Source organism: Zea mays, chromosome 8, assembly GCF_902167145.1.
Source record: "Zea mays cultivar B73 chromosome 8, Zm-B73-REFERENCE-NAM-5.0, whole genome shotgun sequence".
In the NCBI taxonomy this organism is placed as follows: domain Eukaryota; kingdom Viridiplantae; phylum Streptophyta; class Magnoliopsida; order Poales; family Poaceae; genus Zea; species Zea mays.
Window position 1 is genome coordinate 85,771,964 of NC_050103.1, and position 17,048 is coordinate 85,789,011.

The 17,048-nt window shown below is 41.6% G+C and overlaps 1 pseudogene; it reads left to right on the forward strand.

Annotated features, from left to right (window-relative positions):
• The first annotated feature begins 1,813 nt into the window (after positions 1-1,813).
• Positions 1,814-8,709, forward strand: LOC118473208 (uncharacterized; annotated as a pseudogene).
• Positions 8,710-17,048: the final 8,339 nt, after the last annotated feature.

Here is a 17,048-nt window from a genome sequence, read left to right on the forward strand (position 1 = left end):
TGGGCTGCTTTTTTGGTGCGGCCCATACTCCAGCTAGGTTTGGGCGGCCCATACTCGCGCGACAGCAGCAGGTTCTTCCTCCGTCCGCACGATTGAGCGTGCAACCGTCCGTTCCCCTCGGCCGCCCCTCGGTCAGCTCCACGACGGCACGACCTCAGCTCCACTCTCGTAGGCTGCCGCGTCCGCCCCTCGGTCAGCTCCACAACCTCAGCTCCACTCTCGCAGGCTGCCGCGTCCGAGCCTGGCATCATCACCCAGCCACTGCCCCTCGGTGCTGTCGCGCCCTTCTCAGCCTCGGTGCGGCTACAAGGACCCACCGCGCTGGATGTGCCCCCTCCGCTGCGTCCTCAACCGCCGTGGCCCATCGACTCCACCGCCGTTGTCGGTCCTCCGCCCCACCACCTTCAACCATCGTGGCTTCCCCGATGAGGGCGACAGGACCGCTGCGAGGACCCGACGCGCTGGATGTGCGCCCTCCTTTGCATCCTCGACCGTCGCGTTTGTGAACCCCGATCTAAAGACGGAGAGAGGGTTCGCGGCGCTGTACACGAACAAGGGCCCGACTGCCGCTTCTGCAGGTACTCATCGCGGGAGCAGGTGCTGGGCGAGGTGCGCAAGCTGGTGGAGCTGTACTACAGGCGGGGCGAGCAGGTGAGCGTGACGGTCAAAGGCAATAGCGTGGGCAGCGTGCTGGCGATGATGTGAGCCTTGTCTGCATATGCCGCTAGCCGCCAAGCCCTTGCTGCTTGCCTGCACTGCCATCGAGTGGAGAAGGAGAGATGGAGTCAGACCAGGGCAAGGCGGCAAGCTAAAGCTCTTCATAAGTGGCATCTCCTGGGAAACGATCAACGATGGACAAGAAGCTGAGCGAGCACTTCTCTGCCTACGACGAGGTAACGCAAGAAGCCATCATGCACGACGAGATAATAAATGTCATGTATTATTTGTTCTTTCCCTCGTAATATTGTCGGTTTGTCTTGTTGCTGGTTCATTCTCTGATTGATGTATGCAAGCTGAAGTAACTGGACAATGGAACTTTTGATGAAAAATTGCAGGCACGATCCTGGTCACAATCGCTGGAGCTTGTACCAGAGGGGCAGGAACTTCTTTTGCAGCATCTGGCACTTCGTTCTCTATATATATTTGGCACCTCTTTCAGTACAGGAACTTCAACAACTGGCTCAGTGTCATGAATTTTATTAGTCGGTTGCTCTTCAAGGAATTGGTATGCACTAACAAGAACAACTCTCAATTTGCTTTCCTCAATGTATCTGCCAGTTTCTTTGGAGAACTGATAAGAAAGAAAATAGTGAGATTTACAGTTACAGTAAATGACATGAAAAGAACACTGCAACTAAAGGTTATAGCTAGGTGCTTACAAAGGCATGAACGAGTTCCTCGTCAGATGTACCATAAGGAACAATTGTGGTCTGTACCAAAAACTTGTCCTTTAGTTGCATGTCTGGCGGAGCAGTTCGGAGCGCTTGCATGGTAACTACATATATAAGTAAAAAACAAGCACACAGGTAGAATAAGAGGAAACAATAATGTAGCAGATCCTGGTTCATTCTCTGATTGATGTTCTGTTTGTGACTGCTGTCTGGTCTGATTTATAAATGAACGGCTTGTTTTAAAACATCTATGCATTGATGCCTAATTGTTTATGTTCGGATCTTATTTGAGGGGGCGCTCAAATTCAGATTGTGGGATGTGAAGCAAGAACTTCCATTTTGTCAACCATTTGTCTGTAAGTGGACTTTGCTCCCCTGTTGGGTTTGTTTGTGCAAACCACGACATCTGGTGGTGAGTGGTGATGCAGCTCGGCTTCATGCTGATCGCGCTGATTTGGGAGTTTGATTTTTTCGTCGTTCATGATCCTGGTCATTGCCATCCTCAACGATGGTGAATAGCTCAGACTCGAAACAACCTAGATATTCCACATCATGGCACCATTAGCAAGCTGAAGTAACTGGACAATGGAACTTTTGATGAAAAATTGCAGGCACGATCTCTACATCTAGACAACTGGAAGCTAAGCGAGATCTCGTCGCTGGTGTCGTCTACGGCACCGACTTCTTCACGGTAAACAAAGCTAGCACAAGCTTCATTCTCCTCCTGCCAGTAACAAGATAAGATGCAAGCTAGGATGTTGAGGAACTTTTCTTTCTTTGTTTGCATTGCTCCAACAAAACACGTTTGGCGTGAGGTCGCTACACGGCAGCCGAGACAAGATGATGTCGGCTCTGTACCTACAGGTGAGCATTATCAGCAGACACTCGACGCGCTCCCACAACTTGTGCTTCACGGAGTGCCCCAGGTTCCTCCTCTATGTCGCCCTCATCTCGGTCATGCCGTGCATAAGGCGGCTGTCAAGTGTCAACATCTAGGCTCGAGGGTATGCATATTTATTTCTTTTGAAAGCTCTATGAAAATTTATGATAGATGGGCTATAGAAAGCCACCAGAAACTGTGACATCATATCATTTAAATTGATATTTCAGTCTGCAGCAATTAGTATTTAGTTCTCTCATTCATCAAGCTAATTTTTATTTTACAGAAGAGGAAAATTCAAGACAGTAGAGGAATCTTAATTGGACAGATTGTAAGTCCATGTGCCTGGTGTTTCATTCTGTGCCTATACCCATTCGTCTTCTCAAGTATAAGGCTATTGATTAGTTATAATCTATTTGACCGCTACTTATGTCTACAAATTTTAGCTAATTTAGTTCCAACCAACTATTGTGAAACGAAATCCATGTAATGACCATTTACTGCTACTATGTCATGTTTTGAGGTTTTTTATTGGCAAAATGAATTCACCTCATCCCTGGTTAGCATTAGAAAGTTGAAGCAAACATCAAGTTTGTGCTTGTTTGACACAGTTCACAAGTTCTGAACCTTTTTGCAATTTTTCTTTAATATTCTACTCTATGCGTCCCAATTTAAAAATTGTTTTAGCTTGTTTATTTTCCCCTAAATGGTCAGCAAGTTTCAGTTTTGTTCACAAATTCAGCAGCGTTTGATTTTAGCCACAGCTGGAGAACCCCAGAATCTTGGATCTGTTTTTTGCACTGTTTTCACTGATACAATCCTGCTACCTTTTAGTTGCATAAATTACAGTTTACAGAGGTTTATTTTCATAAATCTGCTAACGAAACTTCTTTCTTTCGATAGGAGTAGGATCATATCCATTTCAGCATGGTTTATTAGACACAGTGAATTAGCTATTTAGCATTTATTAGTTTCAAGTATTCAAGTGATGTAAAAACTTCACTTGAAGCCAAAAGATGCAAGAGGCCAATAAAAAATGTTCTGATAATAGTGACAGAACAATATGGACTAAAATATAGAGATTTATAGACTACTGGTAATTTGTGTTCTTCTTAACTTTTAGCTTTATCTACTGTTCTTTCTTTTAGTTCTTCCACCTAACTAATCGGTCTTGTTCTCACCTATTGGGTAATTCTGTAACCTGTGGATTTATACATCCCTTTAATCACAAGTATATATTCATCACTTTCTGTCTTTCTATTCTACTCCATGTGAATAACTAATTAAACTCTCCAACAGTAAAATCCCTCTCTTTCTTGAATCTTATTCTCGGACCTGTAAATAGTGTTATGCTTCCTATCACTAAATGCAGCAGGTGAAACTCTCTTGTTTTTTGAATAATGGTATTACGTCTAGGCTAAAGGAAATGTAGAGAGTACTTGTCGTTTCTCCTTATATTCTGTGTATGCAGTCAAGTTCTATTGACTCCCAACAAGAAATGGAGTTAATATAAGGAGTGCTCTGCTTACAAATATCCTGTAAATAGTGTTCTGCTTCCTCTTGTTGAACCATGATGAGTGCATTTTCATTTCAACTTTCTTTAATTGGTAAAGGTACATCACCGATGTCGGCTTCTCCTGCTCACTGCTCCTCTTGTGCACGTCTCTCATCTCCGGCAAGGTATTGCTTTTAATTTGTAGCGCAGCCTCCTATACAGCTTCTGTTTCTGCTAACTCGGTGCAAGGTACGATGCCGCCATCCCAATCCCTACCCCCAGATCGAGTTAATACCCATACATACAGCCATTTCTTTTAATCGATGAAAGGTATGATGCAAATTGTTAATTAGAATGCGCCAATTCACAAGCAAACTTTGTTGATTACTTACCTTTTGTTATTTCTGAGCTAAATGATTAACACTGCTACAAATGAGTAATATCATATTTGTGCTTATTTATATTCTTCGTAGTTCTATTGTGGTATGTGAATAACTAATTAAACTCTCCAACAGTAAAATCCCTCTCTTTCTTGAATCTTATTCTCTGACCTGTAAATAGTGTTCTGCTTCCTATCACTCAATGCAGCAGATGAAACTCTCTTGTTTTTTAAATAATGGTATTACGTCCAGGCTAAAGGAAATGTAGAGAGTACTTGTCGTTTCTCCTTATATTCCGTGTATGCAGTCAAGTTCTATTGACTCCCAACAAGAAATGGAGTTAATATAAGGAGTGCTCTGCTTACAAATATCCTTCCTATTGTTGAACCATGATGAGTGCATTTTCATTTAAACTTTCTTTAATTGGTAAAGGTATAATAGTGCTCCTTAGGTTTCAGAATTGTTTTTATGGTTCAACATACAATCAGGAGATTTGTTTTTCAAGTTTTATCTCGAACCTACTCAATGTCTCAATCTATCTTCGGTTTTCCCTAAAAAAGGATTTGTTATTTGTTGTTTAGCTTACATGTTGGACTACTGCTTGCAACATTGGGAAATAAAAAACGTTTTATTTCTCTGTTTCACTTGCATTGTAAATCTCACCCTGATCATTGCAGCCTATTTCCAAACCAAATTGTACTACCACTCCATTGCACCCTTTGTACTAATTTATCCTTGTGCTCTGTCCTAGAGTATCAGTCCAACATGATTTGGCACCAAACCTTCTAAATGTTTTTCCTAAAAGTGTACTGACCCAAGGTCTACTTCTCTTTGTTGGTCGTCAGGGAGCTGCGCAAGCGCAGCGGCCATCGGGAGGAGTCGTCGGTCCTTGGTCGTCAAGGAGCTCCAAGGTGAGATAACCTACTCTTAGTTACCAATGCTTGTGTGTCTCCACCCCTAGGTTTTTCCAAATATCAATTTTCTCTATCACAATAGATTAATACGATTACTGCAACGGTCTAACAATTGCAGTATTGTTGTTAATCAGAAACAATTAGCATAAATGCATGATAGTTAACAGCATGGATTGACAACACCTTTATATGTTCAACACTAATGTAGCTGAAGCACTAAAACATTGCCCATTTCTATTTTCACAAAAGGCAGCGGTGATTGGAGTGAACTGCCTTGGGTTTGCTGTGCGAGTGTGCACAAGAACTCCAGTTCATGCCTATAAGTAGCTAATAAAAATACAAAATTAAGGCATATTTAGAACGAACCATTGAAATTAAGGCAGATTTAGAACGCACCGTGTGGATTCATGGTTTGGTGCAAATTGTGGTTGGGTTTCTACTTTCTGGATGGGTTTAATTGTGGCGTGTTTCTGGGAGGGGCTTACCATTGTGTTTTCTTAGAGTTAATCTTTGCTTCTCTACTTGCCATTTTATTTTCTCAGAGTTAATCCCAAGCTGTGCAGACTCTCAAGCATCAGGGTTGCCTTTTCTTCTTGTGCCCACAAGTATGGAGCATCTGTCTTTTACAACCTCGTGTTGCTTCCAGTTTACTGTCTTTCCATGAATTATGTCTAGCTTTGAACTTGGGAAAATTACAGAGTAATATTTTATTGTTGATCCCATACATTTATGTGGTCCATTTATGGATATGTAGTTCTTTGTTGAGCAATTAAAAACATTATGTAATTCTTATTTTCTCACATTCATATTCATTAATCTCAAGGGATGTTTTGATCCCTTTTTAGCAGCATACAAAGTGACATTGCTGAGTGATTTCTTCCTCTTATGTCTGGTTACCACTTATGACAGGTTATCATATAGAACAGAAGCTTCATTTGCTGTAGTAACTACCTTGCTATTCATTTAAAGTTTGTTGGTTCATGTGTATCTAACTATCGGTTATTCCTCACATTTTCAGCTGGAATTTCTGCATGCAGCAAACTTTCAATGATAGGATGCAAAGCAAAAGGTTTTTATTGTTGGATTGCAGAATTATGGAGCGTTTGCCATAGAGAGTTATGCTTTCAAGTCTATCAAGGAGTTGACCGAAAAAGGCAATGCTACCAGTAGTAGCACATCCGGTGCAAATTAAGGGTCCTCAAGGTCTCGTGCCATTCTTCACATCATCAATTATAGGTAAGCCAGATGATGATGAGCATCTAATTAATCTATTCAGTAAGAATTGTAACCTGAAGGGTAACTATTTGTGTTGACAATATATATTGTTAGGATGCTTTCGTTAGTTTAGTTTGTCACTGATTATATCCTTATATCGATTTCATCTTTGTCGTTGACTTGCTCAGGTTGTCGATGGCTAGGACCTCTTTCAAAATGGAGCATGACCTCAGTAAATTTGGGTACTTTTCAAGATGGAGATCTCTTGCCAAATACTCAAACCACCATGGCAAAGAAAGGCCAATATGTGAAAAGTCAAGGTATAGTGAGAATATTTGTTAGTTACATTGAAAATTGTCTTGCTTCTCCACTTCAACTTTTCTTTGGGAGTTACACAAATGATTATTCTTAAATTTGTATAACACCTTCAATTTTTTTTAGTAGTTAAGTTAGCTACTAGCTTGTGCTCTAAATTTGTGCTATTCTTAAATGAGCAAAGCATGTATGCACCATTTGACTTTTATTAATATGGTACAAATGGTATTTGCAGCTACTCTTGGGCTAAATCTTGATATTTTTCATTGTAGAAACTGGCACTGCTCTAGACCGAGCCAGTGCTGAACAGCTGAAGATGTCATCCCCCATCCTTCCTCCTCCAAAACTTCATACACAGGAAAAGAAAAGGAAAAAAATACTATTTAGAAGCAAGGTCAGGTGATTGCTGCCTTATATCAGTTAAACCTACAAGAATGTTCTTTCCTTATTTCTTTTCTATGTAATTACGTGGATGATAGGAAACAATGTATTTAAGTGTTAGTATCACAGTTAGGTATATTTCAAGGTGCCCATAGACTGTATTTAGCTGAACATACCAGATGGGTCCTAATACTTGCATTGAAGTTATTGGGCACTCAGTTGCATGGTGTAATCTGTTCTAGCTGTTAAAATTTTAAAGGGAGATCTTCCTTTTGTGATTAATACTTTGATTTGATAATGTTTGACTGTGCCTTGGATTACTGTACATTGTTCCTTCTGTTGGTGGGGGTAAGGTACCCTAAAACTACAGTGATAGTTATCATTCTGAGTTACACCATACTTAGCAACTATTTATATATCGAGTTATTTTCTCGCTGGTGCTAAGTAACAAATGTTTGATCTCATCATTTTTCTTGTTTTAACTAAACCACCCTAAATTCCAGTTATTAAACTTTGACTCTATATGTTCACCCTAACCTGCAAAAGTTTTTAGAGTTGTGTGTGCTTTCATTGAACTCTCTCCTTTTTTACGCCAACTAAACTATATCTCTTTTGATTATGTATTTGGTTTGCAAGGTTTGGTTGACATGAACAAACCTCCTGAAATGATATCTGGCAATATGAAGGTAGGTAGGTGGATTACTAGGGATTGTCTCAAAGTGCCTATTTGACGGGTCACATCAAACTGTCGTTGATGGTTATGTTTTTATGCAGCCATGTGTGTGTATTCTGAACTGTTTGTGAGGTTTGCATGGATGGTACATCCCTGAAATAATTGTAGCAGAAGGAAGCAGAAAGAAGGTATGCCTGAAAGCAGATAAATGATTCTTCTTCTCTAATTGCGTACTCTTTACCTGATTTACATTACTCCCCACTTGTTATTTTTTGGATACTGAAACCTACATTTCTGTTCTTTACAGTTTAAGGAAATTCAATTTCAGAAACTTCAGAGATTGCTAGATGGGTGCCATCCTGATTTTGATAATGATCATCTGTGTTTTGTAAATAATCATGACCTGCTTCTTGAAATGAGTACTCCAAGTGCTGACCTTCATCTACTTCCTGAGACAGGTAAAACAATCTGAAATTACAATTTGAAAGTAGTATTTTTGTTCTGTAGGGGTAGATATTACATTTTTCTAATAAATTCATTCTGAAGGAGTGGAAAACATAAGGACACCTAAAAGTCTTCACGCTGAACTTAAGCGTGAACTGTCAAAGCTAAATACGGTGTTAAAGCTACAAGTATGTATAATCTTCCTGCTACCTTTTTCCATCCCTCTCTGCTCCTATTGTTGCATTTAGTGTCCTTCTGATATCATTATTTGTGGAAGTATCTGATCCTCTGGTTCTGAACTATTTTTTCATTATTCACAACTGCAGGATAATGTACTCTTTCTGGCCAACCAGTTCATTGAATATCTTTTACATAATCATTTAGTTGTGCGGGAGCCACGGAGCATACTGCATGCGTTCAACATAGCCTTGGTAAGCTAGGCACCAACTGGTGTTACTTTGTTTGCTTTTACATTGAATTTACCAAATATGATAAATTTCTTTATTACTTGTTTCAGTGTTGGCGTGCTGCTTCTTTTCTGAAATACACTGAGTTGGATCATCGAGAATCAGTTGCCCTTGCTTCAGATTGAATTATGAATGCAATGAGGCTCCATCATAGGCAGGCTTACAGGTTCGTAGTATTGTTAGGACGTGCATCTTACTATAACAATATAAGACACATTTTGTATATATAACACATGTGCATATATAAGTTATCAAGATATTATATGTCTCTGTTGCAACGCACGGGCACTGACCTATAAAAGTATAACACACATTTGTACATAGTTTATCGTATTTTTATACGTTCCCGTTGCAACGCACGGGCACTCTCCTAGTTATATATAAGAACATATATATATGTGTTTCTACACGCATGCTTTAAGAACTGATAGTAACGATAAAAAAATATCGTATTTTTTTAAATGCAGAACGTGAATTACAATGTGTGGACAAAAAAATGAAAAGGCACTCAATAATTAATAATAAATTGGAACATATACATATGTGTATCCACACATGTTGTAAAAACCGATAGTAACGGTACGGCACACCGTCTCATGATGTGGACTTGCATGGCTGAAAACAACAATTGCAGTGGGCCAAAAAATACTAATGCCATTGGCAAACCTGTTGTGATGAAGAAATTCTTGAAATCTACCTTCCTTTGTTATGCTTTCAATACTTCTTCAAAGTGTTTCGAGGTTGTGTAGATGTCCTTGAACTACAACATAAATAATGTAAAAAAGGTATTCACATTTATGTAATATGGTAAAAAGGTGTGGCATTTTGAAAATGTAGATAATAAATTAAGTAAAACAACTTTAAACTCTGAAGGTATATTCCCTATTCAGATTACTTCTGGGGAATAAACCATGAGTTAGTTTTGCAAGGCATATACTTTGATCCATATGAAACTTCCATTATTCCATACAATCATTTGGGAGGTTATCACGATATTTCTCAACTCGATCCTTCTTTGACTATTCAAGTATTGCAGCGCCAAGCCTTTGTGATTATCATTTTATATGGAATACTTTGTTTAGTTTGGAAAACAATTGAACTTTAAAGGATGGATGCTCTTTGAACAAAAAAAAGGATGGACAATAGTTTTATACTGAGCCACAATTCTGTACTTTATTTTTTCCCTGTGCTTTGTGTTCATCTTTTGGAGAAGTATATGGATTTGTGATTAAGCGACAATCGTAAGCAATTCAAAACAGGAAATATTAACTTTGAAAGTATAATGTAGATGGACAATGGGACAGTAATTCAATGACTTCGACTAAAACTAAATGAACATATATTACACAACAACATGATTAGATTGGGTAGACGACAATCCCCGGAAAGAGCATTAGCGAACCGACAGATGAACTATGGATGGTGTAACAAAGCTATAAACAGGTTTTATTAGTTAGCAAATTTAAAGGCTTTTTTGGCAGCTTCCGAACATAATCTTGTGGGAATTAGTTGGAAGGCAACACCAGAACACTATCTTATAATCGTATCTAATAAATTGATATTGTGTAATCCATGCCATTGAATCTGCTAATACAATTGTGTTTTCAATTGCAAGCCTAGTGCACCACGTGACAATTATGCACCCTTACATTGTATCTAAAGCTAAGTGGCAACTATGTGTGATCATTCAAAAGTAAAAAAAAAACCTTTCACATAATGTAGGTAAAATATGGAGAAATTTGAAACGGGAACGTACTGGCCAGAGCCTTAACTATGTGACTAATGTGAGTGGAGACCTATTACTCGATTTGGGTTTGCCTAACCTTGAATGGGTGTTTGGAGAGCCATCTACTTTATGATCTTCATTTGCTGTTGTATGGTGAATCTACCATGAAGTTCAAGTGATTATTTTATGGAGGCTGACGACATGTGCTCATTGTCTTTCAATAGAAAATGGAGGCAGCGATAATGTGGGCATGTTGAAGAACATCCCTTGCCACCACGTTGTATCAGCTGAAAGGTGAAAACAACCTGTCGGATGTTGTCTGCCAAGAATAAAGTTGTGAACCACCGGAGAACAGTAAAAACGACTTGAGAATAGTAAGTAAACAGAGTATTCAGTTTGTGAGCAGTTATCCTTCACGCTAGCTCTGAAAACAGTGTCTCCTGAGTTACAACGAAGTAGCAATAGAACTTAGTGCATCCTCCCTTTGAAACTCCCGTACCAATCCTTGTCAGCCGAAATTAACCAGGGCCGTTCCTGACTTTTGAGTGGCCCGGGACAAGATTATAAATAGAGCCCTCAACACCATAAAAATATTTTTTTACTATTATATATATCAACTAATCTCTACTATCTATTAAGACGGTAAGGGGTAGGCTGCCCCATCCGTGTTCTGCCATTTCTTCTCATTCCCCCTCCCTGCAAAGCCCATTCACATTTTCATTCCCGGCTATCACTTGTCTTTCTCATTTCCCCTCCCTGCAAAGTCCATTCACATTTCCATTCCCGGCTATCACGTGTCTTTCTCATTCCCCCCTCCCACAAAGTCTATTCTCATTCCCACGTGCATCCCACGCCTAGCTAAAATTAAATTAAAAAAACAGGCTCCAAGAGGATTCGAACCCGCAACCCCTCAAGTAAATGTGTTTGTAGCTACCACTACACCACATGTGTGTTTATGTCTACATCTATTATAGTAAAAACATATACTACATCTCTCCCGAAGCCCACCTGCTACCCTTGCACAATGTGTAGTAGTAGATAAGTATCACCGAGATTATTAAATTATATTTTTGGATTGAGGGAGTAGTATTTAAAGAAGAGCCTTATATGTAATTTCTTTTGTTTGAATAATGTTTTCAACTTAAATACTTTTTTTTGCATGTGTGACATTTATTCTCCGTAATATTTTTCCATGGATCTAACTTATAAATCATTTTCATAAACCAATGCCCAAGATGAATCCATGTTTCTTACTTGGAAACCCTGAACAAACACCACTAGCACGAGGCGCTCGCGTTGGCGTCGCTCACCGACGACGAGAAGAAACTTGGCGACTACCAGTTCGACCTCTGGAAGCAGTCCTACATGGCCCATGCGCCGCTGTGTACGACAAGCTCCGGCGCAGCCGCCGCTTGGACGCGATCCAGAGCGGCTGCACCGCGCTGTCCATCGTCAAACATGGGGACCTCATGGTCGTCGCCAATGTCGACGACTCTCGGGTTGTTCTGGGCACCACAACCTACGACGACGCCATCACGCCGTCTAGCTCATCATCCACCTGAAGTCTAACCTGCCACGTAAGTCGCTACTGACCGGCCATGAATTCTTGTGCGCTGGAATGACGACCATTGTTGTTGTTGTGTGAGTGTCCTCGAACAAGATGTATGTAGAGGAGTAGCACATCCGGTGGTGCAACGACTAGGTGTACTACCTCGCTGATGAGCCCGGGGTGCACTTCATTTGGCAGCCTAGCCAAGAGTGATCGGTACTCACCATATCGCGCACGTTCGACGACTATTATATCAAGGATTGTGGCGTCATCTCGACACCGGAGGTGAGCAGAGGTGGACCGACAACAATGACCACTCGCCATCGTCGGGGTAGCTTTTGTGCCGGCCTGCCTTTAATTCTCTTCGCAAAAACACACTTGCATTTTTTGTTTAAGCAAGCGTGTATGGTGGTGCATGCCTGATGACTAACGATGTACGACGGAACTTCTACCGACAGGTGTGGCACATGCTTTCCAATGATGAGACCATGCAAATCATGACATATATCGAAGTCTGTATGATACTGATGGTTGCAATGTAGTAGTGAAACAACTAAATTAAAATAACAAAATTTATTTATGTATGGCTAGGATCACAAATGAATTATGAAATATTTTTTTATAACAATATAAGACACATTTTGTATATAAGTTATCATGGTATTATATGTTACCGTTGCAACGCACGGGTACTGACCTAGTTATACTTGATGTACCACAGAAAGACTTGAGCAGTAAAAAATAGAAGTAAGATTATTACCTTAAATATATTGAAGAGATCAACTTAAAAATGTCTTCTAACATTTCTAGATGCAAAATCATCAATGATGGCTTCAATATTGACATCATCTAATAATTTCTTCTCAATACATAAAGTTGCTAGCCCGTTTAACCTTTCTTGAGACACTGTAGACCTTAAATAATTCTTCAATAACTTAAGCTTTGATAAGCTCCTTTCAGCTGATGCCACAGTTATTGGTACAGTAAATAATATCTGATAAGCAACAAATATATTGGGATAGCAATCCATTCTCCTAACAAACTCAAAAATTTTCATAGCAGACATTGATCTATCTAGCAGTGTCATTTACAATATTTTTAACTCTGATGTCAGATTATTTTCCTCAAAATCAAATGAATCATCGACAGAGTAGTAATAAAAGGTAATGCATCATTCTTGTTATTTCTTATTAACAACACATTCCAATGCGGCTTACCATCAAACAGTTTATGTGCGTGGACCAAGTCATAGCCAATCACGTTGGCATCGTCTTCCGGTCTCCGCACTGGCCGGAGGAGTAGCAGCGCATAGCGCGATGCGGAGGAACGCGCGGCATGGTTGTCCACGTGCCGTCTTGGCCGAAGGAGGAGGGGATTGTGACAAAATGACACAGACTTCGAAATCTGGCGCGTGTGTAAGCCGATGGTAGCGCTTGTGGATTTCGAACGAGCCATGCGCACCCAGAATGATCGTCTGCCCGCGACCGACAGCAAGGAGAGGGATCCGTGGGAGCGACGGTGGAGAGGAAGACCAACAAGGTCCTCTATATTCATCCTCTATATCTGTCTTTTGCAGTCTCCTCTAAAAGATTTCATCCTCTATATCTCATTTCTCTCCAACAACGTCTTCTAAATCACGTCCTCTATACTCAAATCCCCATATTAAAGACATTTTTAATTTTATTTTTTGTACATACGTATTTATCATACTCTCAAATGTATTGTACATATTTTAGTTTTGCTAAACCGGTTATTTAAAGTAGTCAAATGAATAGAGGACCGTTTAACGAAACTCTATATATAGAGAATCCAGCAGCATCCTTTAAATTTAAAGAACCGTTTAGAGGACGTTACTGGAGAGCGTAAAGGACCGTTTGGTCCTCTATATTTAGGGTAGAGAACCCTTTAGGGGGCCTTGTTGCAGCCAGCCTAAAAGAGGAGGGAGGTCTGCAGTCATGGAAGCCGATGGTGGTGCCGGTGGACTCTGTCTGAGCCATGCCTACCTAGAGACAAAAAGTCGTTTAAAAAGGTGTAAATAGACGAAATCTAAAATTTATAAACTTTGAACACGCATTTTAACCGAAGCTTGCTATGAGTTGCTCAATCAATGCAGATAACTTTGAGAGTAAACTCAAAACGATGTGAGCAAGAAAACTTTAGAGAGTGAAGAAACAAATCAACTAGTGAAGAGTAACACACGTGGACACGGTGATTTGTTTCCCGAGGTTCGGTTCTAAAGAATCTACTCCCCGTTGAGGAGGCCACAAAGGCTGGGTCTATTTTAACCATTTCCCTCTCTCAATCGGTCACTTAGACCGGTCGAGTACTTTTCTCAATCTCATGGGTCACTAAGACCCTGCAAGGATCACCACACAATTAGGTGTCTCTCGCAAACTTTACAAAACACTTAGATAGTTTATAGAGATGAAGAAAGCACGATTATGAACACCAAGAAACAAGAGCAACAAATGAAACACGGATCACACTCTCTCAAGTCACTAATCACTAATGATCACTTGTCTTAATTTGGAAACTTGGAGAGATTAGAAGCTTTGAATGTGTCTTGGAATGGATTGCTAGCTCTTGTATTGAATGTGTATGAGTGGAGTGCTTGGATCAAGTAGAGGTGGTTGGGGTTGTATTTATAGCCTCCAACCACTTCCTAGTCGTTGCTCCTTTTCTGCCGACCGTGGACGGTCCGCGCCCCTGGTCCGGACAGTCCGCCCCTGCACATCAACGACTGAAATCGCAACGGTCAGTATTAACGGCTATATCAACGGCTATAGTGCAGTTAATGCGTCGTCAGATGTCACATAAAGCAGTCGTGGACGGTCCGGTCGTGCATCCCGGACGGTCCGTGAGGACGCTAAAATGCATTTTACTGAACCCATCACCTTCGGGTTTTTCTGGTTTTTCAACGACCGGACGGTCCGCGCCTGAGGTCGGACAGTCCGTACTTGGTCTCGGACGGTGCTTGCTTCTCCTTCGGACGGTTCATTGTGTTAACTTGTGTTTTTGCAGTGTTCATGTCCGAGGCTCACCCTGGTGTCGTGGACGGTCCGCCGCAAGGGCCCGGACGGTCCACACATAGGTGTTTTTCCAAAAAGCTTCTCCTGTCTGGAATAATCTACGGTATTCCGGACAGTCAACTTAGAATAGTTGTAGATGAACTTATCCACCTGACAAATGATCAACTAGGCAAACTAGTTAGTCCATAAGGTCTGTGATGGTTGTCAAACACCAAAATCGATGTGGACAATGTTTCAATCAAAGTTCCGAGAATCTAAGATGTTTTGCTCATTCCTAAGCTTGCTAAAAGTCTTTTCATCTAGGGGCTTGGTAAAGATATCGGCTAATTGGTTGTGGGTGCTAACATAAGCAATTTTGATATCCCCCTATTGTTGGTGATCTCTCAAAAAGTGATACCGGATGTCTATGTGCTTAGTGCGTCTGTATTCAACGGGATTATCCGCGCATGTGGATTGCACTCTCATTATCACAGAAGAGAGGGACTTTTCTCAACTTGTAGCCTTAGTCCCTAAGACTTTGTCCCATCCAGAGTAATTGTGCACAACAATGTCCTGCAGCAATATACTCGGCTTCAGCGGTGGATAGAACTACTGAGTTTTGTTTCTTTCAAGCCCAAGACACCATGGATCTTCCCAGAAACTGACAAGTCCCAGATGTTCTCTTCCTGTCAATTTTACATCTGGCATAATTGTGACACCCCAGTGTTACCTAGGGTTTCTCTCAGTGCTAACCCAAGAATCAACATTTCATGTGAACCAAATTGAGCATGAAGCATCAAATTAACTTAAGAAGAAAAGATCTACTAAGTGTATATCTAAAGAATCATGTTCCAACCAAATAAGATTTTCAAAAGGGAAAAATGTTGAAACCCTAACACCAACCCTAATCAAGCTATCTAAGTAGAGATAAAAAAGGGGTAAAAGACCATGAAAAGTATAAAATCATGGCTTAGGCCAAATATAAACATTGAAATATACTAAATAAACTACAATAAAGATTATGGAAGCTTGGCTAAAATAGTTTAATAAAAACTCCAAACAAGCTTTTCAAAGTGAGGGTTCAATAGGGATTTCTGAAATTCAGATTTCTGAATTTCAGCTCTTGAGCCAAAGACCGAGCGTGTTCACCTTGATCCCTAGCTCAAATCCTAATGACCCCATTGACAAAAATGTGCCTAACTAACCCCTCTACCTCATATCAGAAGATGGCATTGGGACGCGTGACTTGGACACGTCAAACCCGGGATCTTCTCTCTATGCGCGGCAGTGAGACAAACCCGATTTCTCCCCTCTCTATCTCTTGATCCAGTCAGCAAAACCTGCAAGCCTCCACACACAAACGACAAAGGAATGTCAGGGGAAGATATCTCTCAACGAGATCATGGCCATAATCTCAAAGATTTGGAGCCAATCCGCGCTTGAACTTGACCTCTCTATGTGCTGCCTCGTGCTCGACGCCATGCCAGGCGCCAGAGCGCGCACTGGCGTTCGCCCGCACACGCCCCGAGCGCTTGTCAGAGCCTCGGCCTCGGTCGTGCCCGCTCGCGCCTATAAAGCCTCCCAGGCGCGCCTCGCCTCACCCTGTGCTCACCTTCGCCGGCTAGACACCCCTCCTTAGCTCCGGCGAGCTCTCTTCCGCCCGCCATTGCCACCCGAGCCTCAGCCACCGTGGCCAGCCCACTCCGGTCACTTCCAAGCCACGCCAGCCGCTCGGTTAGCTTCACCAATAGCTTGTAAAGCTTCCCAAGCTCTCGGACCCAACAGAACTTCACCGGAGAACCGAGATCGTCCTCGCCGGACTTCGGCCGCCCGCCTACGCGCGTAGACCGAGCAATCTGGTGAGTCGTTCTTCAATTCCTCGCACACACACCTTCCTTGATCCCTGGTGAAGCTCTCTGACCGATTTGATTGATCAATTGTGCCCTGGATAGGCCGGACTCCTCGCCGCCGACGAGCTCCCCCGCCTGCGCACGTGGACTGGCCGACTCCGACCATCCCCGACGGTGACCCGCACATCGCCGTGACCCTCAGGACCTCCCCTACACCCTCGACCACCTCACCGGAGCAGTCTCGCCGCCGGTAAGCCCCTCCGCCCTTTCCTCCGCCGCGGGAACTGTTTAATTTGGGGGAAGGACCTCGGGTTAGGTTTAGTGGAACCCCAGGGGGTTTTCTGAACTGTCAATGGCACA